A 19628-nucleotide genomic window follows, 5' to 3' on the forward strand; every position below is an offset into this window, starting at 1 on the left:
CCTAACAGAGCGAACTTCCAAAGAGTTCAAAAACAGCTCGTGGGTATTCATCCCCACTGTGGTTTTTCCCAGTTGGGTTTCCACGTGAAAAATCTGTGTGTCATGTGTGGTGTCATTCATGTGATGGTTTAAGTGATTTGTGTCTGAAGGTAAATCATGTTGATCTAGCTGTTTATATATATCTCTGATGATAGATTACCTATTCATGCACTAGAGTGAAATGGAAATGAAGTATTAGATTGTATGAAAAGATAAGGGTCAACCGGTTTATGCTTGTCTCAGTTATTCTGGGTTTTGTCGGTTGTACTCTGTTTAAGACTGGTGTTACTGTTTGTCTGCCAAAGCGCAGTGTCTGCTAACAAACCAGTTTAGGATTGTGTTTATAAGGGTCTCCATATTTGTGACCTTTGGAGGTTTGATAAAATTCGATATCCCTTTCATCAACAACCCTTTTTGTAGTTCTAACTCTTCTCTATCTACTATTTCATCCAAAAAATTCTCCAGGATGTCCTCAGTAACTGAATTACATTAATAGTTGATAATGCAATTCACCTCCTCTTCTTTACGAACCAAATCCTCCTCTTGTTCAACCTTATCCAATTTGTCAAGAGCCTCCAATGATTGGGGGGAACCGTTTTCTTCCAGATTACTCTGGACTATCGCACCAACATCCTATTTAAGAATAGGATTATAATCCCCACCTCACCCACAACCCAACAATCGCTGTCAAGATTGATTTCATCCTTATTATCATTAGATAAATTTTTTAATTTTCTCATTCCTACCTCTTCATGGGCACAACAACTCTTTTCCTCCTTTGTGTAAGTATCCCTACCCTCCCCTTCCGTAAAAATAGCCTTATGGGATAGCAAGGGAGAGGAATTCACTCCCTTAGCCTTGCTCTTATCACCCACAATTTCCCCTTCTTCTACCTCATCAAATTGCCTTGCCGAGGAAAAGCTATCCTTGATTAAAAAAACCTCCCTTTTCCATATTGAAACAAATATCTAGCTTAGGGTCTTCCGTAGGGTTTTTTTGAAAGGGTAAAGCCCCTGACATCGATTCAACTGCTAAATCTAGATCTAAAATCCCTCTATACATTTTGGGGTAAATTAGGAAGGTCGGCTCCCTAGTTCTGATTTTAATAGAGCTGAGTGAATTAACATTAATATCCATATTAACTATCAATACACAATCTGAATACATCCGGCCTTTGTCACTAATCTCTATGAATTTTCCTAAATTATTACCTATTTTCCTGATAATTTCTTTATCCATTTATTCTATTGGTAAGTTAGGGATCAAAACCGGTCTATCTACTTTAAATGATTCCAATTTACTTGGATTGAAAGCAAGTTGCCAATCTAAAAATTTAAAACCAAAGTCTTTAAAAGTCAGAGATTTACCTGTTAAGAATTTATTCTTATGCTTGGCATTTCCACAATCAATATAAACAAAACCCTCAGACAAGATAGCAATACTCGCTATCCGGTTGAAGGAAGATTTGAACCAATCCGCAATTACCTCTGTTGGGACTCCAAGTCCACACCATCTAGCAAAAACCCCAAATGTTTTGCATGTTTGTTGAATCCTTTCAACCATACTATCATTGATTTCTAGTACATTATTCTTTTTTGATTTAGAATTTGTTTCCAAATTTGACTTCGCCTCTGTGGGTTTGGAAGGAGGCAGAGATTTGGGTTTCTTACATCCCTCCTCAGATATCTGAGGTCTAGCATTATTAAAACCCGATCTCCAACTATCCAAGTTCTTAATATATTTTTTGGCTTGTTTCAGGGAACCGGTTTTAAAAAACCTCCCTCAAGATTCTGCAAATGGGTGAATCTATTGGAGATGGTCAACTTGAAAGAGCCTTCCAGACGGAGGGTATTCTGTTTAAACGGTAAGCCCTTCCTCACTGCCTTCTGATATCTCCTAGATTTCACCATCTGCCATTCTGATTTCATCTGAGGAAGGGGAGCCCAGTTCCCTGAATTGCCAGCCGAAACCGCATATTTTGTTTGCCCAAAGAACCATTTATGTTGCTCGATGTCTGGATATTTTCGCGGAAAAATTCGCAGAGCCATCTCTCCCATCATCATCTCTATTGCTTATAGTTTACAATTCAGGAGTAATTGCATTTTTGTAGTTTAAGGTAATCTAATTTTTTGATAAATAAGTTCTCAAGAAAGAAATACAAAAATTTGAAATTGCAAATGGTAGGTATATAGGTCAAAAATATTGTTCTACTTAATTGTATTATGGAGCGTGATAATCACTTGTAGATCCATATGACATCGTGTCAAACAATAGGCAAAATTGAAAGCGGTTAGCTTGCAAGCCTCCCATATGGAAGGTCTTAAATTCAAATCTCAAACATTGTTCAATATTTAAAAAAAAAAGAAGTTAAACTATATTCTATTATATTTTAAATTATTGAATTTAGTCTAGAAAACAAAATTAATGTACACGCACACATGAACAAGTGCTCCAAACCCCATCATTAATGAGCATATCTTAATGTTGTTAGTATATAACAAGATTAAATATAATTTAAATATATATTCTATATATTAAAAAACATAAATAAATATTTTACATACAATATAATAATGAGGGATAAATTTAATAAGAAATAATAATAATAAAAATTCATTGAAGAGATTAAGCGTCTCAGGACAACAGGAAAAGCTTTAAACTTCACTGCTAAATATCTTGAAACCCTAGATATCTAGGAAGATTTGCAAGCCAATCTGCTGCAAACGAAATTGACAGTGATTTAAAACGGCCCGAGAAAAACGCGATCAAAGGCGAAAAAAACGTGTACAAAAAATCCAACGGATGGCCGCATTGCAATCTCTTTCCATACATGTGGTTCGTGGATTCAAAAGCCTGAAACTAAACTAGCCGTTGTGTGTTCTAGAATGTTTGCAATAGTTGGCAAATTCAAATTTCAAATTTCATGGAGCGTGCAAAAGTATGATTATATATAACCCTCAGCATTTGCAGACCAGGTACAAATAACGTTTTTTCTTTTGATTTTCTCTTCTGCCAATACTTTGTTCTGTTTTTTATAATTTCTTTCATTGTGTTTTTTTCTTCACAATGCTTTGTTCCGCTTTTTTTCTATTTCTTGATTTTTCCATTTTCTGTAAGAGTTTGTCTACAGTGTGCACACTGGTCTGTCTGTCGATGATTTTAATCTGTTATTTGTGAAACTTTGTGTGTCTGTCATGGTTTTTATCTATTATTTGTTTGTTTTTTTCACATTGAGTGTGGCAGAGGATGAAGAGGCAAAGCATAGGAAAAAGCAGGGATCAGGAAATAGAAATTGAATGAGGGCAAACTTCTTTTTGCAGGTAAATCTTCTTGTTGATTATCTTTATTCTCTATGTTTTTCTTATATTTATGTATTAACAGAGGTAGAGTAGAGGATTTGCTTACCCTACCATAATGAATAGGAATCACAGATTTTCCTATGAAAACTAATGAATTGTTTGCCCTATCAGAATTAATAGGAATCCCAGATCTTCCTATTTAAATTATCTTTATTCTAAAAACTAATGGATTAAATTCATTAAACCTCCACAGTCCATAGTGATTTGTTTTTAATTGTTCTGGATTTGACCGTGTAGCTTTTTGCTATTGCCAATAATAAAAACAAATCCAGAAGAATTAAAAACAAATAACTAATGAATTGTTTGCTGCACCTGAATGAATAAGAACCACAAATTCTTTATACATGAACAGTTGTACAATAATAAAAAAATAGCCATCTACCCTTGGAGCTGTCAGCCCTGGTTTATTTATCCTTAGTATCATTATCTTTATTTCTTTTATCTTGGTATAATTTACTGTTCAGAATATAAATTTATAGATAAAACGTTTTAGACTTGACCACTTCAAAGGACATTGTTCTCTTAATATTTAAGTTTTCACACTATGTTTTATTTTTCCTGGAAATAAATGTTTCTTTTTGTTTTAATTTCTAATAGATTAGCTCGTGTTTATTTTTATGTTCAGTTGATCACGGCACTCACTGGCAATGGATTCATGGGTAGGTCCATTTCTAAGAGGAAGCCTTGCTAAGCAGGTGAGCTGCATCATTAACTTAGGTTTTTTCTTTTTCCTTTTCCTTTATCTTTTCCTATATAAAAACTCAGGGTGTGGAGTTTTGACTTTTGCATGTATTTTTTATCTTTGACAATGTAAACTGACAATATATCATTGGGATGGTATATTTAGGCTTGTGGTTTTCATTTTCTTTTGAACGCTCTTCCTTTGTTCATTTTTAAGTTTTGAATATTTATAAGGTGGATGCCATTTTTTTACTCAGGGAAAAAGTTTTTGGGTTGGGACGTCTTAATTCTAGGTAAATCGTAAATGTTTTAGGTCATTATGGTCCAATATATTCTGTATTTTAATTTTTTTCTGTTCAAGTTTTGGATTGTTATGACTAACAATCAGCTATCGGGATTGTCTGTGGGTTGTACAAACACAGAGAAGCTGCAGTCATTGAAGTTGACGTGTTTGGTGACATTGACATGAATGATTAAAAATGGGACCTGGTATGTACATGTACCTAATGTTTTAGATTGTTTTCATGATCAATTTGTGTGACTACCATGCTTTGTTCTATGTGTTTCTTGTGTATACCCTTCATTTTTCTATGATGAATTTAAAAAAATAATTTTATAGATTTGGAGTCTTTAATCATTATTTTGTTGCTTTGAATATAAAAGAATTGCAATAAAACTTTAGATTGATAGTTTAAGTCATTTGCGTGATAATTTATTACATTGTAATATTCTTTCTCTTCTCTATACAAAAATATCCTGACACATATATTTTGTCTAACAAACTGACTGATAACTCTTTAAAAGAACATTTCTCATATTGATTTTCCCGAATCTTTTTTATGATTTAATAATTTAATTTCTTTCCCATAATGACAGGAACTAGATTCCCAGTGATAAAGAATATCTTTTCTAATAACCACCAATAGCAATTCTACTATCTTCTCCCTCTGTTTAGTGTACATTATCTACCTGAAGGCCGTAGGTCACTGGTTAGGAGCCAGCTGAAGATAAATGTAGTAGACAAGCAATAAAAATAGTTAAAAGAAAGAAATATGGAACTGTTTAAAAATTTAAGGCAAGCTCTTGAAGAAGAAAATAAAAATAGTTATAAGATTGAAATATAGAACTGTTTAAAAATTTAACCAAGCTCTTGAAGAAGAAAGAATAAGAAGCATAAAGGCTTTAACATTGCATTTTACTTAGTGTATTGATATAACAATAATTGCAAATTATTGTTCTTTAATAGTGGTGCATATTTACATTGAATGAAAGACACTTGAGAATGAACCCACTAATCCAGATCCAGCCCTATGTAGTTTTTGTTCTATAATGCAGGTCTACTATCAAAGCATGCATTCTTTTGATATTATGATTCAAGAGTTTTATATCGCACACATAGTGGAACATTAAGCCTACCTAGTAGACCCTATTGGTTGTGTTGGACACCTATGTGAAGCACATGAATTAATTGAATAGATGCTCTGCAACTACTTGTTTGGGGGGCTTTCATTAGCGCATGTAGAGTTTGTAGTAACATAAAACTGGATGAGCTTTCCGTAGAGTGTTTGTATACATTAGCACCTGAAACACCTGAGTATTATGTGCTGCTTTCAAATATTTATGCAGAAGTTAATAGTTGGGATGATGCCCTAGTAATATGAAAGCTGATGAATGAGAGAGGATTGAAAAAGAAATTGCAATGCAGTGTGTTTGAGTTAAAGAGAAGAGTGCTTTTTTTTTCTTATCGATGACATCCCACCCACAATTTGATGAAACTTAAGAAAAGTTGGATAGACCAAAGGCTGGTGAGGGATGCATGTAATGCACCATGATTGCCATACATAAAAGACCAAATACTGACAAGGGAAGCAGGTTATTTACCATAATGGCCATACATAAAAGCATTGCATATCTAAAATTTCACAATCCATGAAGAACAGGCTGGATAGTAACTACCCAGATCCATCCCCCACCTTTCATCTCCCATGATTGACCTACCAAAATTTTCTGCACGGTGCACATATCATTTAATGATGGCTATTGTTACATCCGGATGGCTCAAAATGGTTCTTATACTGTGTTACTACCTAGAAGCCTGAATGCCCCCTCTGCTTCTTGTCTTATACAACTTTCCTTTGTTATGCATCCATTCTCTGCTGGTTTTTGCTTGCTTCCAACTGAAAAACAAACCTTTCTAGTCTCTCTTGGACCATTTGCTAGGTTAGTTGTGGTATTTACAATATTTTGTTTTGCATGGTTTGGAGGCTCCATGAAATGCTTATCATCTCTGTCACAACTAATTATTTCAGTAGAGAAAGACTGAGCAACTTCCCCTAAAATGCAAATACTTTGTTCTGAAGTATGACTTCCACCTTTGTCTCTGTTATCATCTATTTCGTAACCTGCAGAAACAAAGCCTTCACCATCTAAGTTGAAAGTTATCCATGTCTACTTTGGGAATCTCTGTGAATCCACTCTTCTAGAAATCCCCATCTCCTCTTTTGAAAGAAGATTATCTCCTTGACTTGATCCATGTGAGAAACTGTTACCATTTGGCTTACTGGGATCTTGGTCTGCCTGTGATTTTCCTTGGCCATTGTAAACAGATTCTCTTGTATCAACTTCTCTAGACTTTTTGGGTGTTGCTTTATTAATATCATCCTGCAATGGCTCAGTATTTCCTTTTAAACAAGAAGTTTGCACCTCAGAAAGCAACTTAGTCTGAGTAATATCTTGTGATACAGATGATACTACTACATCAAATGACACTATTTCATTGTTCACACCCAAACTCTTCTTTTCTTCATCATAAATAGGACCATTTCCATAATCTTCCATTAAAGACTTGCATATGATTTCATTAGATGATTTTTTATGTTTGGTTCTTTGAGAAAACCCATTTTGGAGTTGGCACAAACCCAAATTGCTAGGACTCTTTCTGAAATTCTCTGAAGTATTTAGGCCACCTGGACTTTCACCCAAGTCCATGCACATCGAATCCTCATTTTGTTCTTCACTAAAGATGGGACTTTTCATAATCTCATCTACTGAGAGATTATCAATCTCATCACAAATTGTACTAGCTCCATCCTTGTCAGAATTGTTCTCATTTATTCCATTTCACTTTCGAATACATCCCTTACTTGGGCTGATGAGAATGCACCAGAGAATGTTGGAGGATGAGGTTCGATAGAGAACTCGGAGCCATTACCATCGTCATCTTCTCCAAATTCATTATTTCCATCGCTCTCCCGCATTGTGCCATCACGCCGTTCTCCAGAATCACTCAAGTATTGAGGAGAAACATGAATAATGTTTACCATTCCAGTTCTTTTATTTCCTTTATTTTGGAGATAGCCCAGAAAAGAGTTTTTTTTATAAAAAGACATCCAAAACCTGTTGGGTCTGTTCCAAACACCTTGTAAAAAGATGCAATGATAAAATTAGGCCTAAAGAGTGATAGTACAAGGGAATCCATATCTTTAGGACCCAAAGCACCTGCATCCAGCAATACATGCCACCTGTTCTACAGTGCAAGAAACATCCACTGGTAGGAATACTTGGCTCCAGTCACCCTGGACTAGGTAGGAGAAACAAAAAGACCTAGCGCTGAGTCCTTTTTTCTTCTTTTCTTATGCTAAAGTTGTTTCCTAAGCTCAGAGCTACAGTCTGAGTGTTGTCCACTTGATCCCAAATCCATAATAATCTGAGTAGACTTTCAAAGACTCTTCTAAATGCCCATATTCATCACTTCTGATCTCATCCACTTCCTCTGTACTATAAAATTTTGGATACATTTTCTTGAACTTGTCATAGGCCTCATCTAGCCCAAGAATACCTTCCTCACTATCGAAAAATCTCTCAGCAGCCTGTGCAGAGGCTGTCAAGAAGTCTCTCTGAGCCTTCAAACGAACTAGGGCCTTGGAATGCAAGTTCCAGATTTGGTTCCCAAAATCACAGCAGCAACCTCTTCTTCATCATCGCAACCTATGTGAAGCACATGAATTAATTGAATAGATGGTTCTACAACCTACTTGTTTGGGGGGATTTCATTAGTGCATGTAGAGTTTGTTGTAACATAAAGCTGGACGAGTTTTCTGTAGAGTGTCTTTTTACATTAGCACCTGAAACACCTAGGTAGTATGTGCTGCTTTCAAATATTCATGCAGAAGCTAATAGCAAGATGGTGCCCCAATAATATGAAAGTTGATGAATGAGAGGGGATTGAAAAAGAAATTGCAATGCAGTGTGATTGAGTTAAAGAGAAGAGTGTGTTTTTTCTTGTGGATGACAGATCTCGCTCACAATTTGATGAAATCTATTTAAAGTTGGATAAGCCAGAGACTGATGAGGGAAGCATGCTATGTACCATAACTTCCATACATAAAAGACCAAAGACCAACAAGGCAAGCAGGTTATGTACCATAATGGCTATACATAAAAGCATTGCATATCTAAAAATTCACAATCCTTGAAGAACAGGCTGGATTGTAACTACCCATATCCATCCCCCATCTTTCATCTCCCATGATTGACCTGTCAAAGTTTTCTGCATGGGCACATATCATCCAATGATGGCTATTGTTTATTCTGGATGGCTCAAAATGGTTCTGATACTATGTTACTACTTGGATGACTTAGGACTAGCCTTGCAAGGCTAGCAACCCAGATGGACAGTTTCATTTATTGGATTTGAAGCTTGTATATGATATGAGAATGCATTCTTGGTTTACAATTTTTATGCCCTTTAATCTGTGATTTAATATTTGGATTATTGTGACTACTTAATTATATTTAACTAATATAGATAACAACTTACATATTCAGCATTAGCAGTAGTCCCAAATCCTCTAAAAACCTCTAATCATTGTTTGAACTTTGAAAGCAATGGTTAAAGTCATCAGTTGCACAGAGCACATCTTATAAAAGTTCTCTGTTGCAGGTTTAGTCTTTAAATAAATGTAACAATGAGTTTTGGAGTCAGAATTATCTTGATAAAACTCTTCTCACGTCAAACCTAATCACAGGTTGATATCTAAGTTGTCTGCCTTCAGAACTCCCTCTCACATTATGCAGTCCCTCACATATAATAACAAATTTACTTATTAGACAATAATTGACATCATAATGCAGGAATAGGGCATGCAGTTTTATAAATGCTATCAATTATCTTGACATCATGTCCCTGCCTGAATCAGAAGTGATTGTAATCCTCCTCACTGTTTTCACAAAATCTCTGTATATAAATTAAGGATAATTAAAATGATGATTTAATTAATTGCTAAAGGATCTATATAAGAAATCACTTCAAAAGGCAATGCAAAAGAAGATTTCTGCAGGAAACTATTTCTGTCACATGAAAGAACTTAATTTTCATCATTGTAAAACAAATTGAAATTAAGCTTAAGATAATGGTGAAAAAGGAATAAGATTGGATTAGACAGATAACTTACCCATAGGTCTCCTCCCCAGCATGCCTCAGAGTGTTGCCAATGTCCTTGTAGAGAACATGATTGGAAAGCTTAAATTTTTCAATACCAAACATTTTTGCCAGACTGTCATAAAGTTGTTCATATGTACTGAAGAGTGTTAGATCAAGGGTATGGCCTACTTCATCAATCTCACTAAAGACTTTACATTGGACAATTATATGCTCTAATATCTTTCCTCCTATATTCTTCTTCAATCTTAGAAAGGTTGATTGATCTTTAAAACTTTGTAAAGTTCCAATAAGGTTGGTGCTAATATCACTGCAGCTTTTGCCATGCTGAAATTTATGCTAGAATTGTTAAACATTTTCAATCTATCTGTCCTTCCACTGACTGGTCCATGAAACCTATCTATTTCTTGATTCCCATCACTTGAGCTGTTGTTTGTAAGCCCAGGTGAACCAGTGTATTTGAAGCTCAGAAAGCATAGCCTATCTGGAGAGTTTATTCCATCTTGCTGCTGCTTTTGGGATTTTTGGGTGACTGTACCATATGAATAGGCTTCCTCAACAGAAGAAAGGATGTGGTCTTAGAGAATGATTTACCAGTAAACGTACTACCTTTTTGCTCACTTTGTGATGAATTCCTCATGGTCAGTGAACAAGAGAGACCGTTCGGCACCTTTGATTGTTCAAGAGAAAGGCTCCCTATATTGAGATCTGTGGAAACAGGAGCCATAGCCCCTGGATCATATGAGGTGGTGCAGTTTATCTAAAAATAACGTAGATTGGATTTTGTTTTGACGTATGTCCACGAAATCAATCCCATAAAGACTGTCATGCCTGTCTCCCTGCATACCTTAAGTTACATTTTTTGAAAGACTGCGCCATGAGTTTATTTTCCCTAGCACATTATTGGTGAGAGTGCCCATTTGGAGTCCCATGATTCCACCTTGTCCCTCAACATGTAACTCAGGAGGCTGAGTAACTTGGAGTTTTTTTGTAGGGAGCATAAAAAGTGTCATTTGGATGGTAAGCATGTTGGAAACAACTTCCACCAACAAAGGACTAACCCGTTTCACATTTTGTAACAAGTCTGGCTCATACTATGCCACCTGTTTCACAAACATCCAAGCTATGAGAACCTAGAATTATAAAAAAGTAGATCTCAGAATTGTCAATTTGTTCTTCATCCATTTCCCATTGCTACCTATTTTAATCTATTTTCCTACGGAAGCCAAAACAAAATTATAACAAGTTCTGAAATTGATGATTTTTGGCAGTCAACTATGCAGCACACAGATTTAAATTTCCATGGTATCTTTTCCTGGCATCTAACTTGGTAAAACCTACAGCCGACGTTACACCAGTTACAGGTTAAATGAATTGTATTTGTTTACAACTACCTGTGTCATAATTCCTTTAGGTCAAAAATACACTGCGAAGAATAAATCAGAAGACCTTAGAGCTCATAAAAAACTTTCCAGAAACCTGGAAGTTATATGAAATTTTTTTATGTGATTGGTTGGAAAAGTAAATTTTGAAATTATTGTGCTTGGTTGGGTTTGCAATATTATCGCTCAATTTTCCAAAGCCTAAATCAATTTGAAATAGAGTATATATATATATAAAGTTGTACATTTTGCAAAAGGGGCTTTGATGCAGTATATTAGACTCAAGATCTAAATTTTGTATTCAACAGCAGAATATAATCTTAATGTTTATTATATCATAGTCGAAGTTGTAAATTTTGCTAATGGCGAACTGATTTAGAAGAAGGGTGGTATCAATAGTCAAGTTGTAAGTTCTACCAAAGGGACCTCAAAAGCAAAATGCATTATATCATACTCAGCAGTGTATATTATATTATTATAGTATGATCAAATATTTTTTCCAAGGGGTACTTGATTCACAAGCAGGGTAGATGTAATGTCCCTTACTAGATATATAAGCACAAATATGTTTGCCTGAATAACAGATGGAAGAAATAAATCAGAAATGGTAACATTGCTCACATTCAAAGGAAAATCACACTAATTCATACAGAGATTACTTTCTTATGGATTATACATATGCAGCGGAAACGTGAATTTATTCAATTGTAAATCATATGGCTTATAACATTTTTCCTTTAATAACCATAATGGGGTAACACAAGGGTGATCCAGTTAGCCCATCCATCCCTCTCTGGATCCAAAAGCAGTCATCATGCCCTTTTGGCTTACTAATGGTGGTGTGGGTTTTATCCCCGTAATCATTCCTTGTCCCACCCTTAAATTTACTAAGCCAAGGAAGTAGCAGATTGTAGAGGGGCTTAATTGTTGCCAGTCCCAGGCCCAGTAGCAGTCATATGCCCTACTGGCCTACTGATCTTACTTGGATCAGTAGGTGGACAACTGAGACAGACATTATCCTCCTCTCCGAATCTCTCTGCCTTCCTGGGATTTTAAGTAAATTAGTGAATAGATTCATTATTACTGTTATTGTTATTGACATAAGATTGTGCAGTATGTTTTAGTTCAGACTTGTATAAATAATCTGCCAATATTTTACCAGTTCATTCTATCCAATGTATATAATTTTATGATCATTATGGGAGATTAACAGAATACAAAAACATTAGGGAACTTGTTGTGCCATTTTGTGATTTCACTTTATTAGTAATCTATTTATGACTATATGTGTGTAATACTATATATTGTTCTTACCATAACATTATGCAGATTTATTACTGGTGTAAACTGTTTATATGTTTCATGATGTGATTGATTGTAACCACAGATACACGTATTATATTAACTTAATTAGTAGTAATTCACAGCACTATCGTGTCACATAAATGGTTGCAGTTTAATGTAACATTTAAGTTGAATTGTGGTAATTTACGGGTTTAAAATCAGAACATATGAATTTGTTTAGCAGAACATTACCAGATTTATCATCAGTGTGGAAAGTGATTTATACATATATCACACTGCAACCGTATTGTTCTTATAGCACTCTTAAACGATAATTACCATATATATATTGGGCTGTAGAAATATACCTGAAACCATTCCTTTCACTATAAAAACTCAATGCTTCTGCCGGCGATAACTCTTTTCTTCCTCCGTAATCTTCCCTCCTTGATTCCTCTTTCTCTCGATGCTTTATAGGAGGGTGGTGAGTCACCACTATTCAAAGGGCTGACTTTTCGTTAGGATTACGTGGGCCCCTTTGGAGATAAGTGACCCATGATTTTTAATATTATTAATTTATTTCATTAAAACATTTTATGAATAGTTAATAAATATTAATTAATTAATTAATAATAATAAAATATTAATTAATTAATAGTAATTGTTATATTTATCTCATTTGTATATAATGAATAAATTAAAATATTAAGTTAATAAATAAACAATTATCAATACTTTAATTGCTATACTTTATATTTCTTGATTGGGAAAAAATATGATGATCAAAGACGGGGCATGACAGTAGAATCATAGAAAAGTCGCGTTATCATGCAATGTTGTGTATTTTACCAAAGGGATCTTGATTGGAAGATGGAATAGAATCAAAATACTCATTACTTATAATAACATTGAAAATTTGGCAAAGGGGCCATGATTCAGCAACATAGGTCATAAATTAAGATAATAAAGTAAAGTTTGATTGTTAAATAGGACATATCAATTGATATTAACTATATATTTTTAACTGATTATTCCTATATACATTAGAGTAAATTTGCTACCTTCCCGAAGTGAGTTGAGTAAATTTTTTTTTCAATAAATGGTATTGGTATGACTGGAATCTGCTTGTCACATGTGGTGCCGCTTCCAATGGAGTTGAAGTCCCGCTCATATGTTTTATCACGTTCCTCCTAATACTCCATTATATTCTCACTTTCCATCTTGAAACCCTGTTTATAAACTATTATTCTCGATAATAGAAAAGCACTAAAATTTTCCCACCTCACATGTTTAACCTAAAGCATTCTGTCAAAATATTAATAGGCGTAAGAGTGACTTTTAAGAATAACTTAGTTATAATAGTCACTGCTTCAACCTGAAGTACAACCTGAGTGGGTCTAATGGTAAAGGTTGTGTGCTCCATAGAGAAAGGTTAAATCTGATGTGTGTGAACTGTGAAGGATCTATGCCTTATTGAACAATGTATTTGGTAAATTGACAACCAGTCACCTTCCTTTGTGGGGTTGAACAACAAGGGTGTTGGACACCAAATTGGCGTCTCTGTAAGTGGGAGAATTCACACCAATTTGGTCTCTGTAAGCAGGAGAATTCACACCGTTGAATATAACAGTAGACAAGCCGACATGAATATTGTCGAGTAGTCCCGTAGCATCAAGAGAATGTAAGTGTTAAATTCAAAGTTTTGTAAATTTTTGAGCCCAAAAAAGAGCTCAAATTTGGCTATTTTTTAAGACGAAGAGATAGAATCAGATCTTTTGGGAAGGAATTGTAATCTTTGAATAATTAAATAAATTCATTAAACATCCACAGTCCACAGTGATTTGTTTTTAATTCTTCTAGATTTGACCATGTAGCTTTTTGATGTTGCGAATGTTTCAGACCAAACGCCACGATCCATCATCAGGGCTAGAGAGCAAGTGAGAGAGCAGAAGATTAGAGAATGACAAATTCATTACACCTAACCAACGCCAATATATGTGTTATCTACAACCAGAACTCTCTATTTTAAACATTCTATTAAAACATACTTCTAACGGTTCTTTAATTTGTAATAGGATATCTATTTAAAGTGCTACATGCAGAGCATATATATTTACTCTCATAACCAAATTGGGTAAGATTAGCATTTGAGCTTGTAAGTTTTCTCACTTTAATTAGTAAATAAAAGTATATATGAACCTACTGTTTTAGATATATATGCATGTTAAATGTGGAGAAGCTACAATATTATATGTCTCAGTTAATAGTACCCTTCATGAATAAAGCTCATAAACTTTGAGTTCATAGAATACTGCATTTTAACAGCAACAGAATTTCAAAAAGAATTTTCGAATGATAGTATGCAGAACTGCAGTCTCAATTTTATTCACATTTTCCAATGAAAATTTTAAACAAAGCTCTATATGCCTGTATATATTTGAACTATAAAATAGCAGTGTGAACTATGGATACCATTCTCACCTATATATATATAAATCCATCTGCTTGTTATTTCCTGCAATATCTATATGAGAATGGATATATATGCTATGCTACCTAATAGTTTGATTATCCCCTTGTATTATTGTCCTTGAAGCTTTTGTTGTTTCTTGCTCTTGAAGATAATTTGATGCTTTAATGTAAATAATATATTTTCATCTAATATTCATTAGTTAGTTTTGTCTCTAGTTTATGCAAAGAAGAGATGAGAAGTTCATATGTTTGATCTTGGAAATAATTTAATGCTTTAATGTAATTAATATATTTTCACCTAATATCATTAGTTATTTTTGTCCTTTTGAAATATAATGAAATGAGATTCCAATGTAGGCATGGGACACAAAATCCGGTGGGAGTTCATAGAACCGATGCAGAGAAGAAGAGATGGGAAGCTCATATGTTTGATCTTAGACAACCTTCTTGCATCCTCTTCACTGTAAGGGGTTGAGATTCTTTATACAACTGACATTGTTGGCTTAAATTTAATTATAGATTAAGGCTCCCATTCTTTTTACATGGATTTAAGAAACGAAGGTTTGGCTCATGGAGTTTTATTGATGAACAGCCATGGATTGGTTTTATTGGGGGTTCACTGACCTCATAACACATACAGCTGCAACACCCTATTGGGCTTCTGGTATGTCCGTACATGCCTTGCTCTGTAGTTTTTTCGTGTAGCATTGTATTGTTTATTGGCTTTGAAATATTTTACAGAACCTGCAAATCATCTATAATAGTAAGCTAAAGTTATATCAGCTAACTGAGCTTTGTTGGTTTCGGAATGTAATAATTTTGGTTTAGGGTTTTAATATTTTTTTCAAATCCTTGTTTAGGGAGCTCTGGCAAGTTTGTTGGATTTATTCATTTCTTTTATTATTTCAAATGCGATGCAGGGATACGATTTTTCTTGGTTTCAGGCTAGCAGATTTTGTAAAGTAGAGAACGAAATATGTGTAATACAGAGAAGCTACAGTCATTGAAGTTTACGAGGTTGACATGAATGATTAAAATTGAACCTGGTATGTATAGTCGTTTAATATTTTAGATTGTTTTCGCAACCATTTGTGTGATTAACTACCTTGGCTCGTGTTCCTATTTTGTATTTGTTATGAAACAAAGAGGATTTAACAAACTATGGTAGTTAGAAAAAAAGAGTTTACACAACTTGTTTTCACATTGCTTTGAATGATTTATGACTGTCCCTTCTTGAGATTAAATATATGTTCCTTCTCTGTTACCGCAATTTGTCTTTCTTTGATATTAGGATTGCTAATTCATAAAAATGGCTTTTGAGACTGCCATACTCCTCCTAGCTGCTAATGATCTCTCTAATGACTGCTCAATTCTCTAATGGACTGTGTTCTGGTCTTCATGGACCTTTGATGAGTTGTTTGGGTGTATTCCCTTTTCTAGAGTTCATCATACCCTACTGTCTTTGCTCATTAGTGAGGACTGCTCACTTGTAAGGTTATTCACCTTTGCTAGATTTGGGACTGTTGTCAGGGTTCTGAAGACTGTGTGATCATTGTGCATTGAGGCTGCTATTTCTTAGTTTGGATCACTAATTCCTTTGTTGCTAATGATGCCACTAATCCTCATCATGACCTGTGGCTCTGCACAACCAACTAGGAGGACTGTCAATGAGGGTTTTGAATGCCTTAACTACCTTAACTTTATACCCCCTGATTGTATAGGCTCTACATATTTTTGGTATGAGGGTTTTGAATGCCTTAACTACCTTAAGATCCGTCTATTCATACGATTGTCTTATTTCAAAACAGATCTCTGTAGCTCATTATGAGAACCTTCAATGCTATCATTAACAACTGTGACAAAATGTTTGCTTTTATTAACGAGTGTAAGTTTCTTTGGACAGCAGTGATCAAGGACTGCATGCTATCATGAAATCCATATTGTGCTTCTCTTTATTGCTGAGACTGCTCAAACTTTTGCCACAATTCTGCATTCATAGCTCTTGGTGATGGATCATTCTAGGACTGCCACAACTTTGAAAGGGTTCTTTATTGTCTTTGTACTCTAACAGCCTTCCTCTACAATATTAATCTATCTACTGCAACTAAGGACTGCTCTTCCTTAAAGCTGCTCTGGCGCTTGATTATCCTCACAAGGACTGTCATCTTGCTTATCATATATGATGGCTATATGCCTCTTAATGGAGACTCTAACCATTCCTTGCTGCGATGATTGGTATCTTTACCTTGAGCACTGTCCTTAACATCTTTTGAAGATATTACTTTATAGCCTTTCTTGTTCATCATTGTGTTTTGGATCTATTCTTTGTCTGCCTATTAGCCACTGTCCAGTGTTCTTTTCCAGTCTGCTGCTTTTGTAGTGGTAAATTGAAAAGATATTGCTGCTGCTAATCAAGTCCATGGTGCATCATTATCGACACTGTACCATGACATTTTATCAGTCTGTTATCTTGTGCACTTAAGGCTTCATGCCCTTGAGAATGACTCCTAATCTGATCCTTCATATGTTTTGAACTTTGTTCCCTGTTTGCTTCATATAGCAAACTTATTACAGAGCTCCTCTTGAAGATGATAGTCCTTGTATCATATTTTGTGTGTCCTTACAACTGTTTTGAAGCCTCTTTGATCTATTCTTTTGAAGATCACTGTCCATTTTATCAGACTTGGGCGTATTTGCTGTCTTCTACTGCACCCTAGACTAAGGTATTGGCTGATAAAAAACTTTTGTGTTGCATTAGACTGTCCTAAGGAAACATTTACACATTATGACATCTCTTTGAGACTATACTTTCATCCATTGATCACGTCCTAGTCTACAACAAAAACTTTGAATGTCGTGCATATCTTTTATACCATTAACACAAGAGATTTGGCTGCTGTTATAAGGCTCTTCTGTGGCTGCAAACTCTGTTTATGAATTGATCTTTGACTGTTTATTGCTGCTCTGTATTGGCTACCTCGCAAACCCTTAGACTATCAAAATAGCATTTGATTGTTCTCTTCATTTCAATGCATCCTTTTGATATGTATCTTTAACCTTTTGATGGCTTGGTGACAGTGAGGATTCCTTTTTTTTCTCCTCATGACTGCTATTTCCTTGTATACCCCAACGTTTATCATGACAGTGACATCATAACTCTGCCATGATTGAATGCTCTTTGAACACCATTTTTCTATTTCCCCCTTTGCATGGACTGTCTCACTGTCAAAACTTTGTTCCTCTTTGTGTCTCACCATGACTTGATGAAAGGACTTGGAGCTGTCCTAATGGCACTCTGAAGACTACATTGGATATTACTTTCCTTAAGATTGTCATCAAAACCTTGCTTTCTATTGCTGGTACAATAACTTCCTTTTATCCCTTTGTTCTTTGAGTTCAAGATCAACCTTAATGAAAGTTGTAGCTCTCCACTATTATGGAATAAGAGGTCTCTAATGACTGTGCAGACTTAGAAGTTTGTTGATCTGTGAATGGTCCTCAATCTCCGCAAGCATTCTATTTTGCCTCTCCATGTTGATCTTCTCACAACAGCCCATTCATTTCAAGAGAAAACCTAGAAAAAGCCTAAATGCATATACAAAGACCTTGCTTTCTGCAAATGTAAGCAAAAACTTGATAAGACCTATCTGACCTGATTAATGGAGAACTATGTGCATGAGGCTTGCATGGATAGATGATAGTGATCTCTATTACTTGCAACGACCTCCACAAGTACTCTTCTCTATCATGGAGCATATTTCACGTTCCACAAACCTCTAGATGACTTCTTAACTTCGGTGAAAACTGAAGAACACATGATCTTGACACTCTCTTTGAGATAGACTGAATATGAAAGTGTAGAAAGAGTATTGAATGGATCTTCAATTCTTTATTAGAGAGATTGGCCGCCATGATAAATCTGCAACAGTAAGAAAACTTACAGAAAGATATGGCTTATTTGTATAATAACTCAAGCCTTCTCAACACAACCCTAGTTTGTCTCTTTCTACATGGAAAACTTGCCTCATGACACACTACGCCACATGGAAATACATTCAAACCTTGAACTCTTCGTGCAACGTAGAAACAAGGGCTTTGGGACACTTATTTAATTATTTATTTATATTTCACTTTTGGGCATGGTGAAGAGGTTTATGTTTGTTCAAAAAAACAGAAAACCTCCGGTCTCTTGTAAGACTATTTTTAGCTTGTGAGCAACCAACCCCAGCATCATCTGTTATTGTCTTGCATCTTTGAAGTAAAATTTTCACCTCACAAAATTTGTATAGCCTTTGTGATGTTTTTTTTGGTTTTTTGTGGTAGTTGTAACATGTATGAATCTTTGAGCATCCTAAATTTCATTTTTTGGATTGAAGATTACTTCTATGATCATTTTTTCTTGCTGCATTATGTTGACTAATTTATGGCTAAATTGGTATGACAGGGTGGCATATAGCAAGCTCACATGAATGGGTGGCAACATGTTGCAGCCAAAAAAATTGCAGTTTGATAAGAAGGATCTTGAGTAGCTTTTTGAATTAGTTGTTTTTCATGATGGTGTATACAAAATAGCAAGAGATGGAACTAGGCTTGCATCATTTCTTTAGTTATGTTTTGGTCAAGCATATTGACTTGATAGCATTGTAACATGTACAAATATAATGTTTAATAAAAAAAGTTATTGGATTGGAAGGGGTTAAAAACTCCTTCCAAAGACCGAAGGGAATAGTCACTGGCCATGGTTATTCCTTGAGGTTGTGTTTTTGACACCTTAAAGAATGGTCTTTAGGCCAAAGCCATTCTTTAAGGTTTGTGTCTCGTTTTTTTGCATTTTTTTTTATTAGATTAATTTTTATTTAAGCATTTATTAATTTTGATTTCAGCATTGAAGTTAAATTGCACAATTTCGAAAATAAATTTATCATTTACACCCCCTCACTAAATGTTTTATGAATCATTTATAACATAGTG

General features: G+C 34.9%; 2 long non-coding RNA genes across 3 annotated transcripts; one reads left to right on the plus strand and one right to left on the minus strand.

Annotated features, from left to right (window-relative positions):
• The first annotated feature begins 2656 nt into the window (after positions 1 to 2656).
• On the plus strand, positions 2657 to 19378 carry LOC131062946 (uncharacterized). 2 transcript variants are annotated; one of them, XR_009110997.2, is made up of 9 exons: positions 2657 to 3014; positions 3283 to 3359; positions 4024 to 4093; positions 4337 to 4372; positions 4502 to 4568; positions 15015 to 15120; positions 15250 to 15321; positions 15578 to 15703; positions 19102 to 19378. It is a non-coding gene; the product is annotated as an uncharacterized LOC131062946 (long non-coding RNA). The 2 variants fall into 2 exon arrangements; XR_009110998.2 differs by lacking the exon at positions 4337 to 4372.
• On the minus strand, positions 9086 to 12622 carry LOC131062947 (uncharacterized). Its single transcript, XR_009110999.2, has 3 exons — positions 12554 to 12622; positions 9533 to 10622; positions 9086 to 9315 (listed from the first exon to the last, which is right to left on the minus strand). It is a non-coding gene; the product is annotated as an uncharacterized LOC131062947 (long non-coding RNA).
• Positions 19379 to 19628: the final 250 nt, after the last annotated feature.

Source organism: Cryptomeria japonica, chromosome 6 (assembly GCF_030272615.1).
Source record: "Cryptomeria japonica chromosome 6, Sugi_1.0, whole genome shotgun sequence".
NCBI lineage: Eukaryota > Viridiplantae > Streptophyta > Pinopsida > Cupressales > Cupressaceae > Cryptomeria > Cryptomeria japonica.